Source organism: Bactrocera dorsalis, chromosome 2 (genome assembly GCF_023373825.1).
Source record: "Bactrocera dorsalis isolate Fly_Bdor chromosome 2, ASM2337382v1, whole genome shotgun sequence".
In the NCBI taxonomy this organism is placed as follows: Eukaryota; Metazoa; Arthropoda; class Insecta; order Diptera; family Tephritidae; genus Bactrocera; species Bactrocera dorsalis.
In genome coordinates, this window is record NC_064304.1 from 90,797,194 (window position 1) to 90,810,009 (window position 12,816).

Below are 12,816 nucleotides of genomic sequence, written 5' to 3' on the forward strand. Positions count from 1 at the left end.
ATGGATTATAGAAGAGATAGAGGAGGCGAAATGAACTTTTAAGAGTAGAAATAATAGCTTTTAATCCTTTTCACACACTCTTTGGGACTGAATCGAAAAGAAGAGAGGATAGCAAGAAATAAAAAGACGCATAAAGTCACCATCTTTTCATATATGTAGGTTTGTAGGAGAGCTACCGCTTTCGGAACTCAACTTACGAAGCAGTCAGTGGTAGTTTTCGACAAATTTACTCCTAAACCTATAACAAATCTGGTGAGAAGTTCATTCATTACAACTCTCCAACCAAACTAACCAATCGAAATGTAAGACAATTTTACTAAAAAATATTAATATTTGTTTTCAATTATTTTCTTTTGATTGCAAAATGCAAACTTCAATATAGTTTGATAACCGCCCACATAGTTTTGGCATTGCATGCAACTGAATTGGCTGTCTATTTTATAATTACATACAAGGTGCGTTCCAAAGTAAACAGGACTTAAAAAAAAAAACAGAAAAAATGGTTTTTTCAGCAGAATCAATTCATTTTATTCAAAATAGTCTGCTTCTGTTGAATACAGCTTTTTGCATGGTCCAAAATCGAACGAGTGTTTTAGCTCGTTGGCCGGTATGGCCGCCAGTATATCGGTGCAAGCCTTTTGAATGGCCTCTACATCTGCATAACGCTTTCCTTTAATGCATTTTTCCGAAAAGGAAGAAGTCGCACGGTGCCATATCAGGTGAATACGGGGAGTGGTTAATGGTAAAAATGTGATTTTTGGTCAAATAATCGGTCACAAGAGCAATTTTTAGTCGCCTTTCATAAGCCCAAATGTTCAGGCAAAATGCGACAAATCAAAGTTTTGGAGATGTTCAATGATGATTTCGACTGATTTTTGATGAATTCAAGCAAAGTTTCGATGGAATTTCCAGTGATCACGGATTTTGATTGGTCCACATGTTGATCATCATGTATGTTCTCACTAGAACTTTGAAAACGTTGAAAGCACACGCGTACTCTGCTACGGGATAAGCAATCATCGCCATAAACTTGTTTCATCAATTGAAATGTTTCGGTAAAAGTTTTAACAATTTAAAAAACAAAACTTAATGTTGGCTCTTTGTTTGAAGTTCATTTCCGCACCGATAACACAAACATACTGACACTTAAAACGCAATAACTTCACTTCCAATCAATGAAATGTCATGAAATTCTCACTTGACAATCGATAAAGATAGCAGACTCTAACGCGCCAGTCGACATATAGATGGCGCCACCAGCGGTTGCAAGATTCAAAAAGTCCTGTTTACTTTGAAATTCACCTTGTAGTTGTTGTTGCATAATTTTGGTTGCATGCTCGTTTTTAATGAATATTTCAACATTTCAGTTTTGGCTGAAGTTCCATCGAAAGCAGCTACAATGGAATGTTGGTTACGGCATTTGGCGATATATTTACTTAGAATTACTGAAATTACTTGTTGTTGTTTGTATTTAGTTCTATGAAATTCTTTTATTTGCATTCCCAACTATTTGTACGGAAGTTTCAGATTAGTTTTCCGTCTCTAATCATCTTGATTTTCTTGGAAAACCAATTTTATATTTTGTTTACCACAACGGAAAACTTCGATAGCACTTGTGATGGAGTGAGGAATTGAATTAATATTCTATTTTAATGCTGAAAAAATAAAAAGTAAGACAGACAGTTGTGGTTGATACATTAAGTTTTCTTTTGTAGGCAAAGCACTTTTTTCGAGCTTTACTCACTTTTAAATACAGTCTTAAATAACTTGATTACCAGTTAAAAGTGTGAATGCGCTTGCCTGAATTATCATGGGATTAATACAGCAAGACTGTATATTTGCTATTTACACACATACTATAAATTCATAATCCAAATAGCAACCGGATAGTGGCGTTATTATGGTGGATGATAAGCTTAGGCTTTTCCAGCATCGGTTTTGTGGTCTATGAGATTTTAATTAAGTTGATTTACTAACCGAACCAGCTGCGTTGCTAGGTGTGCGTATACATAAGACATATGAACTGGCATTGCATAATAAACCAATAAATCAGGGTATTCGCACACAAAGAAGCTTTTGTGTATATGCATAATAGGGAGTTTCTTATTTCGCAAGTTTAGTGCTTTTTAATAAACGTCTCATAAAGCTATAGTTTTAGCGCTTAGTAAAGTATCCAAAGGAAAAATAGCCCTTTATTTTCAATTTAAACCGTGCCTAAATTATTATACTTTTTTGTTATATTTACAAAGTTTTTTTTTAGAACTTTTACATTAAAATTTAGATCTCCAAAACCAATAAATCTACAACTTTGACAGAGTAGTTCTCTAACATAAAAGTTTTTGCTCAACAAAAGTGGTCAGCAGGATGTGTTTATAACGGGTGATTTTTTTGAGGTTAGGATTTTCATGCATTAGTATTTGACAGATCACGTGGGATTTCAGACATGGTGTCAAAGAGAAAGATGCTCAGTATGCTTTGACATTTCATCATGAATAGACTTACTAACGAGCAACGCTTGCAAATCATTGAATTTTATTACCAAAATCAGTGTTCGGTTCGACAAATTACAAATCGACAAATTTTGTTCAGCGATGAGGCTCATTTCTGGTTGAATGGCTACGTAAATAAGCAAAATTGCCGCATTTGGGGTGAAGAGCAACCAGAAGCCGTTCAAGAACTGCCCATGCATCCCGAAAAATGCACTGTTTGGTGTGGTTTGTACGCTGGTGGAATCATTGGACCGTATTTTTTCAAAGATGCTGTTGGACGCAACGTTACGGTGAATGGCGATCGCTATCGTTCGATGCTAACAAACTTTTTGTTGCCAAAAATGGAAGAACTGAACTTGGTTTGACATGTGGTTTCAACAAGATGGCGCTACATGCCACACAGCTCGCGATTCTATGGCCATTTTGAGGGAAAACTTCGGACAACAATTCATCTCAAGAAATGGACCCGTAAGTTGGCCACCAAGATCATGCGATTTAACGCCTTTAGACTATTTTTTGTGGGGCTACGTCAAGTCTAAAGTCTACAGAAATAAGCCAGCAACTATTCCAGCTTTGGAAGACAACATTTCCGAAGAAATTCGGGCTATTCCGGCCGAAATGCTCGAAAAAGTTGCCCAAAATTGGACTTTCCGAATGGACCACCTAAGACGCAGCCGCGGTCAACATTTAAATGAAATTATCTTCAAAAAGTAAATGTCATGAACCAATCTAACGTTTCAAATAAAGAACCGATGAGATTTTGCAAATTTTATGCGTTTTTTTTTAAAAAAAGTTATCAAGCTCTTAAAAAATCACCCTTTACAAACATATGTATCAAATGTATCTCTAAAAACTTCGCATTCAAAATCGTTAGCTCGAAACTGGTTTTAGACCCATAGCCTTTCATAATGATCCGTAGAACATTTTCCGCATACGCGATTTTCTCGCATATTTTGCCTCGCCGTAAATCGACCAACTCTAATATACATATGCACTATAGCTGCGTATAATACACATTCAATGATTTTGCCCTTAATTATGTCCATTTCGCTATAATTGTCGTAAACTTCAACATAATAAGTAGTCATAGAAACTGATGACAGTTTATGCTCGTGTGGCTTTAAAAGGCTACTAATTAACCGAAATCTGTGGATGGGTGTGAACTAATCGGATTATGTGTGCAAACATTCTACAATGGTCGCTAATTAAAGTTAAATAAACGCGAGCTATCTGAAACTTAAATGACAGAGGGCAATGGATATGCAGATATAAACGTGGGTATACAGAAACTCTGTATACAAGTTTTGGTTCGAAACTGTAAAGATGAGGAAAAATATGTATTTTTATGCTTTATTGGTTATGAGAAAGCTTTCGACACCATTAAACAGGATAAACTTATGGAAATTTTTCATTCTATGGCAATACAAGTAGATGACAAAGAGATTCGTTACATAAGAAAACTATATTGGCAACAAAGTGCCCATGTAAGCATCAATGGTGATATAACCGAAGAAATATCTATTTCACGAGGTGTAAGACAAGGATGTATTCTGTCACCCATATATTCGGAAGTAATATTTCAAGAATCGGTAACCAGTATTGATCAGGATGTGAATGTGAATGGTATTTTCATCAATAATATACGCTATGCAGATGAGACTGCACTTATAGCCGATAGATTGATGGGATTACAAGAACTTGTAAATACGTAGTGACGAAAATGGCCTACTCATTAACATAAACAAGACGAAGTAAATACATGATTATTAGTATGAAAAACAAATATATTCAATGACACACACCTCTTGATTAATAATATGCCCATCGGAAGAATTAAAAATTTCAAGTACCTTGGTTGTCAGATCAATTGGGATTGTTCTAAGGAAAATTTCGAAATTTTTCTCAAACACAAAAACATATTATGTGACCATGACCTCAACATCACAACCAATATACGTTTTCTAAAATGCTATATTTGGTCAGTGCTTCTCTACGCGTTGGAAACGTCGACTCTGAGAATCACAGATATGAACAAACTAGGGACCTTCGAGCTATGAAGTGAAGTAAAGTTTTGAGAAGAGTGAACCCCAATAGAGAGTTGTTAAAGACTATAAAATAAAGAAAAGCAGCCTACCTAGGACATATTATGAGGCACTCTAAGTATGAGCTCCTACAAATAATTGTCCAAGGAAAAATTTAAGGAAATAGGGGTACTGACCGTAAACAACTTTCGTGGCTTCGAAAAATTCGACAATGGACGGGAATTCAGAACTATGGCAACCTTAAGGATAAGGCGAGAGATAGAGAGAAATATGCTGCCATAATTAAAACTCTGTGATTTTTTTATGTAAACAGTACATTATTACAATATTATTAAGCTTATTAATATTATACATATTATTAAATGTTATATATTCACCAATATTCAAATGCAAATTGCCAAATAAAGCAAAAAATGCAGAAACTAGATTTTTTTAAATATGGCATACATGTTGAGTTTAACCCGTGTTTTCAAAATATATTGGGTAGTCGAAAAAATATTTTCGTTTTCAACTTAGTTTTTATATTTATAATAATAAATAATTAAACAAATTTGTAAAATTTTTGTCAACCACTTTTTGCCATTTTCCCGCTAGAGGCATTATTCCATCAGTGTAAACCGAAATCTCGAAATTTCCAGAAAGGAAGTGAGTGAACCATTGCTGTGCTATGCGAACTGATGCAGCATCGTATCCGTAAACTTCACAAATTTCATTGGTAGTTTGCGAGCCATTCTTCCGTTTCTTATATTTCTTCATTATTTTCACTCATTTTTGAACAGCTGTAACTTTTTTTCAACTTCCCTGAACTTAATTTTTGGTTAAATGAAGCTTAATATTTCACCTTTACAACACTACATGGTATGACACAATGTGATTGGTAGCTTTGAAAATATACGACTTGACAAAATACGAAAATCCTTTTTCGACAACCCAAAATATAGAAAAATTTTAGCTATATCTTGACTTTTTATTTTAATATTTGTGCGAGTAACAAACGTTGTAAAACCGTAGAATATTTTATGGATTTTCAACGCGTGCTATAAAATTCATTTGCCATGCCAAATACTATATGTGCTTTCATTTTCTTTACAATAACTTTGGGCAGTAGATGCGGAAACACATACGTCCAAGCCTTTAAGTGTGTGGGCATCACTTCGGAAAACCATTCACTGAGTTCACTGAACCTTACAAACAAGACCAAGCAACCAAAAAATAAAATCGCTTTTATACACGGTGTGTTTGTCGTCACCATTATGGCAACAACAATGCACTGAACATGAACAATAACAATTGCCGCCGAAATACAAAAGAATGGCGATTATATACTTCAGTGGACAAAAGCAACGAAAGTGCAGGAAAACAATAAACTAAAGTGTGCGTAATATTTACTGCAACTAGACGAACATATATTGCGCACATGTACCTGCAGCAGTGTGTGGGAATGAAAGGACAAAGGCAATTCGCCAGTAACAAGCGCTACGAAATGGCGAAATCAGTAAATATTCTCAATAGAGCAATATGCGTGAGTGTTTATCAGCAGCGACGCTGGCAGTGATTAAATAAATTACATGCCAGCAAGCGAACTTAAGTGTGAGCTTGTGAATATGCCTGCTGTGTGGTGTTATATTTAATTCCCGCTGCGCTAATGAGCAAACAATCAAAGTCATTACCAGCCAATACTTATGGGTAAGGCATTAAATGAGTGTGCTTACTACTATTCAGGCTATTTTTAATGATTAAGTGAGTGAACGCACCACAATTCAGAGTAGTGTTTTTAATCTTTCCAAATAAATATTTTTTTTTTTCAGTTTAAAATGCGTATGATGTTACGTATACGCCACGGCACAATATTCAATGCATTATCTACTATATAGGTAGCTTTTATAAGTGTTTATGGAAACTTAAAAATCAGTGAGCTAATTTAATTTTCTTTGTAATTTTTTTGTTAAAATCGAGGTTTTTTTTTTGAAAATTCATATATTTGTATCCATTTTGGAAAATATTTCTTTGTTCTTAGCTATTGTCTCATAAATTTCAGAACAAACTATACACAAAAAACCAAATTGAAGCTCAATAAATTTTCCATTTCAAGTGAAACAGAAATTCATGAATCAAAAAAATTAAAAAAAAGAATAAATTATTTCCTTATGTAGGACCAAGGCAGAAAAGTCGACCAATAAAGTCAGTAGAGTAGAATCAAAGTAATGATATACGAGTATACTATAGTACGAAAATTTCAAGAATGAAAAAATATATACACCTATACATATAATTGCTAAGCAGAAAACTTCTTCTGGTAATAAATTTATGTTTAACACAGTATTTGAAAATAGTATTCAAACTTGAGAACTTATCTTAAATACAATACTTAAGCTCAAAATCTTAAACCGAAACAGAAAATTTTGCATGAATCTCGTCAAATAATTCAGCAAATTTATCAGATAAAGGCGTGGCTTCTAAGCTCAATAGCTTTCACTTAAGTTGCTTTCACATTGTCGTTCGCGGTAAATCATTTATTTCACTTCCGTAGCACACAAAGCGATTGTTTCCGATGATTTATGAGAAATCGAGACGCGACGCACGCGTCATGGCTGCCTTATGTTAAGAAAGCAAACAGTAACAAAAGCAGACACTATTGCTGACAAGTGTTTGTGTGATGTGTGCAGAATATAAAACTATGAGAAAAGAGATAATACATACAGTACACATGTAGTTCAGGCGAGGAAGCATGTCTGAAAACGTGGCACACATAAATATTTACATAAATATGTATATACGCTGACAGGCAGTAACAAAACAACAACAACAACATAACACATAATAGAAGCGAAGTCGATACATCAAAGAGGAAAATAAATGTGTTTTTGTTTTGTCTTTGTGGCGGCTTGCTAATAAAAATGGCGACGAGTGGATGTTATTCAAGTTTTCGCGACCAACAGCTGGTTGTCTCATCCTTCGCATTCGCCACACATTTACTTATGTATTTAGTGTGCGTTCATCCAACGCCAGTCATAGAGTGTACATGTTACCTGATTATTTTGCCTAACTGCGCACCTGCTTGCGTTCATTGTATTCTGCGTAAATTCTAATGAGTTACTGTTGACTGCGAGGCAGCATGAAAGCAGTGAGTGATATTGAATGTGCCTGCATTTACTCGTACACTCTCCGCCACCTGAAGCAGCACACCTCATATTCATTTTGTTTTTAGTATCTTTTGTTGGGAACTCATGATTCCCCATTGAATCTTTTTTTTTAATTTATTTAGAGTCACCATGAAGTTTTTGCATATTTTTGTAAATGAAACACAACGTTTGCTTCTTCTTGCCAAAATAGCTTAAAAATTGCATTATGAAGTGCTTTGAAAATTTCGTTTGATTTGTCATCATATTTTGGGTAAAGGCTTTTCTTCAGAAAATGATATAAAATTCAATAGTTTTACCAGCAATTTCTTCGAATTATTTTTAAAGATTATGTGTCGTTTCTTAAATTTGCTTTTACTCTGTTTTCATTCGCTTGCGGTGGTCAATTGATCTCGTTCGGCAGCGCATTTTTCAGTTTGCCGCGGCTTAGCGTGAAGAAACATCCATACTAGCTATAAGCGTGTGATTGATTGCTTTGAGTGGTTTATGGATCAATATTTAAGAAATTTCAATGTTGTGCGTTTCCTCTTTATGTGAAAAAAACTTTTGTAATCGGAAACTGCGAAAAAGAACTTCTGAGATCTTCAGTTACACACAAGCTATACCAAAGCTGATTTTGGGTGCAGCAAGTTGGGTAAATATTGGGTAGTCGAAAAATTCGTTTCGCATTTCTAATAAATTTCAACTTATTTTTTTTTTTATATTTGTGATGAACACTAGTGAAAAAAGTAATATTTTGGTCGACCACTTTTTGCATTTTTTCGCTAGAGTCATTATTCCATCAGTGTAAAACTTTCATCAGTGCAAATCGAAATTTCCAGAACGGAAGCGAGCGAACCATTGCTGTGCTATACAAACTGATTCAGCATCGTCTCTGTAAATTTCATAAATTTCATTGGTGGCTTGCGTGGCATTCTTCCTTTTTTATGCAAAAGTTTCAAAATATAGTGAATTTCTTCATTTTTGAACAGCCGTAACTTTGTTTCAACTTCCCCGAATTTTATTTTTTTATGTTAAATGAAGCTTAAGACCTCACCTTTCCAACACTATATGATATGACGAAGTGCGGTTGACAGAACTGGAGATATACGACTACAACGACATCTATAGACAAAATACGAAAAGACTTTTTCGACTACCAATATATCACCGGACAACTCATATCTGCAATCTGTAATAATTTAAGACTTCGGAGCATCATCTTATTTAATTATATCCCTAAAGCATCGCCAAGCATGTAAAGCTTTTCGAAGGCGCGCGAAACATGTGAGGTACAACAGTATGGAAATAAATACCATTTACAATACCGTAATAAACTGAATATCTGTTAATAACAGATTTTAACATAAACAACTTATTATGAATGATATTTAATAACACAATTGCATTAATTTACAAAACTATTGAAATATGTATGCAACTAAGTGATGCACAATTATAATTAAATAACACCAACGTAGTTATCACACAGATACTGCCCAACTACGTGAATAAAGGGTGACTTTTTTGAATTATACCATTTTAGCATGGAAATATTTTATGAAAAAGTAATGAAACTACCAAATCTGTGCGACAGCTGATGTCTTTGTCATTCAGAGAGAGAGTAACGTTTTCTGAATGCAAGTAAGCCGGGAGAGTCTCTGTAAGAATGAAAGAACTTCCACTGTGGCAATATTGCTTACTTACAAGCTTCAGACAGCAAAATGGAAAATCGCTGCGAGTGATTTTACTGCACTTTTTCACTCACTTCTCCCCAAGCTCGCAGTACTGAATGCATAGGTAATTATTACATGAGGATTGAACCGCGAACCAAGGTCTATTGTGAACGCATAAGTCATGACAACAAATATCGATGTTTTTCAGTGGTTATAACGGTGTAATTTGCCGAAATATGCTTAGCATCAATGTCAAACACATGTGTTAACTTTGACAGTTAATTTGACAAGTATGCATCCCTCAAGGAAATTATCTACCACCGAAAAAACACCCCATATATAGCTAGTGGTAAATAAATATGAAGGATAATGTATGGTACTACCATGCACACATACATATTTAGGTGTTTTGTGTTTAAAGCTATAGCTAACGCTTAAACGAGTAATTAGTGTGCCTGAAAATAATTTAATTACTATTTTATTGTCATTAGTAATTTCGGTTTGTGTGAATCAAGCAATTGTCGTATATTTATTTCCGTTGATGCCACAAAATCATAAATTGTTCAAACAATCAGTGTTGGCATGAATGCCCATAAACAAAAGCACTACAACAAATGTAATCCCATTCACTCGTAAATGCATTCATTCACTTGCTTATCTCGCCACTTATGGCACATTTATTTACTCAACTCAATTGTTTGGTTATATGAGAAATTTTAATTAATTGCCATTCTGTTTTTGCTCTCAACTGCTCATCGGAAACCGCAAAAGTGCGCGGATGAAAACACACATGTGAGCGGTTTTTATGAGCATAAATTGCAATTCCATTTTTCATTGAATTTGTTGATTGCCTGCGCGCTGTCGAAATGAATAAGAAAAACAACAATTGAGATAAATAAAAAAAAAAAATAATTTTTGTTCAGATAATTTTGATTTTTAATATATTTTATATATTTTCATTTTGCAAAGAAACAACATTAATGAAAAGCAAACTAATTAATTGATTATTTTCATAAAGTAAAAAGTCTCTTACGATTATTAATATAGTAATGGCAAATGTGTTGAATGCAGGCATATGTCATTTTACTTTTTATGCCTCAAATTAATTGATTATTTACATATTTACTTTCATGAATTTTTTTTTTTTAATAAATTTTAATTAAAATAAGTTTTTGTGGTTAGCTTTGAATTAAATCAAAGTGAGTTTTGATTGCTTTACGTAGCGGTTTCATATAACATTCCTAATAATATTTTTACTACTTTTTTCAAATAAAATGGTAGCCGTATCAATGTCGTTTTTTAAGCACCAGAAGGCGTGGTGCAAGCCCACTGATATACAAACAGCAGCTGAGCAGAGGAATGGGTTACAATATATATTCTAGTTCAGAGGTAACTCAACTTAGGCTTAAAGCTTGTAAGACACTCAAATAATGCCAATTATAAGAGATTTGACACTAGCTACTTAGAATCAACTATTTACCATATCAAAATTACAAAAAAAAAAAAAATACTGAATTTTAAAAATTTATTTTTGATCAACGATTAACGAAAGCCAACTGATTTACACTAATTGAAATATTATGCAAAACGAATCTTCTCCCACCAGTCTACCAGGGCTAGCACAGTTGTGCCGAGCAGTTACTTTATTATAATTTTTTACAAAAAATTCCAAGCTTTGGTGATGCCTCAAAACAGAAAATATTTTTAATATTAAACAAAAAATAAAAATTAAGTGTCTGTAAAGCGAATGCTTTATTAAAAAGCACAAAAAATCAATTTCGGAATGCTCTTATTTACTACGAAGTGAAATCACACCATTACAGCGTAGACTTGGCAAAACGCACATAATTCAAAATAATTTTAATATAATGAACGCAATTTACAATCGTATTAAAGCAAATTAAATAAATATACATACATACATATGTATGTATGTTTGGTAGTTGTGCGCGTGCAAATTCAATTTCCAAGCTATAATTCGGTATGAAAGTAGTTGTGAAATGACTTCGACAAGAGCAAAAATCTATTAAATTTCGAGCGCACACAAACGCTTATGTTTGTAGCTTTGTATAACAGCAAGTCAAAACAGTTTCGGCGGAAGTAGTCGTGAAATGCAATGAAATTTCCGCTATATAACAGCAGTGAAGTTGAGAGCCATGTTGATAGAATTCGCAGCTGATGTAGATGAAGAAATGCCAAAGTCAAGTGCTGTTGGTGTATTCATGCCGCTGCCTGTTTAACCTTGCTTGCATAGACACACTCACATACACACACATTCCGTTTTTTATATTGCCAACCTGCCACGCTTGCCATCGCTGGCGTGTTTATCGCTGCAATTATTTTCAATTTCCCCACACCAAATAATCTAAGGCACAAGTTAGCGGCGAAATACGAGCTCACATATTTATATCTACCTACATGTACATATGTATGTATACATTATATATTGCTGAATGTGAAGCACCTTCGCTAGCAGAATATTTCAACTATAACACATTAAAGTCAATACGCAGGGCAGCCACCATGGCGTATACGTTGCATAAATTCAAGCACCCACGATATGTAAGCTGGCTGCAGAAAAATCACTGCGCGTCTTTGCTTGTGTGTGTACGCTTGTAAAAGCTGACTATGTTGCTACATCTGCTGGTGTGCCTATGTTGATTAAGATTACCATATCTTGTGCTTGTGTGTATATTTTCAATGAAGGTTGCTGTAGGTGAACTGGTATTGATGGTTTGTCTTTAAAATTTTTCGTTTGGATCTGACTGTTTCCATTATTAAAGCCTTTGTATTCAAGAGTTTATGTTTCATTTTTGCTATTTCTGTCTTCTTTGCTTATTTGCTTTGTCTGCCAAGTTGTCAGCAGATTCGTTTTAATAGTTAAACTTGAGTGAATCACGGTAGCTGAATGCCACTAGGAATTTTAAAGGTAACCTACTAAATTTATATTTGTTGAAGTATATTCAAATAAGGAATATATTACTCAAATAGAAAAGAACTTTATTGCAACTATTCTATTATGGCATGATGTGCTGCAAAAAGAGTCAGCATAACTACTACAAAATCAGTTTTCCTTGGTAGTCGAAAAAGACTTTTCGTATTTTGTAAAAAGATGTCGTTGCAGTTGTATATCTCCAGTGCAACCAATCACATTGTGTCATATCATAACTATAATGTTGGAAAGGGGAGATTTTAAGCTTCATTTAACCAAAAAAATATATATATTTTTCTGGGCTAAAATTTTCCTACTGGGTCACTATGCATTTGCATAGTGATAACCTAATACATTTTAGTAGGTGCCAATGATTTTGTTCCCTGACACAAGTTTAATTTTATTAAAATGTGACTAGAAAAAATGTGAAAATTGCGCAAAATGCAATTACAGACAATAACAACAACAACTAAAGTGTTAATAAAATTCCAGAGCAGCCGATTAAATGATGTAATTTACAGCCTGAAGCAGAAATAGTAAGGGGAAAATAAGTGTTCA

At 34.0% G+C, this 12,816-nt stretch overlaps 1 protein-coding gene across 1 annotated transcript in view; it reads right to left on the reverse strand.

Moving 5' to 3' along the window:
* Nucleotides 1-12,816, reverse strand: part of LOC105230331 (uncharacterized) — a 104,318-nt gene that overhangs the window by 21,122 nt on the left and 70,380 nt on the right. The gene's annotated exons all lie outside the window — the stretch shown is intronic.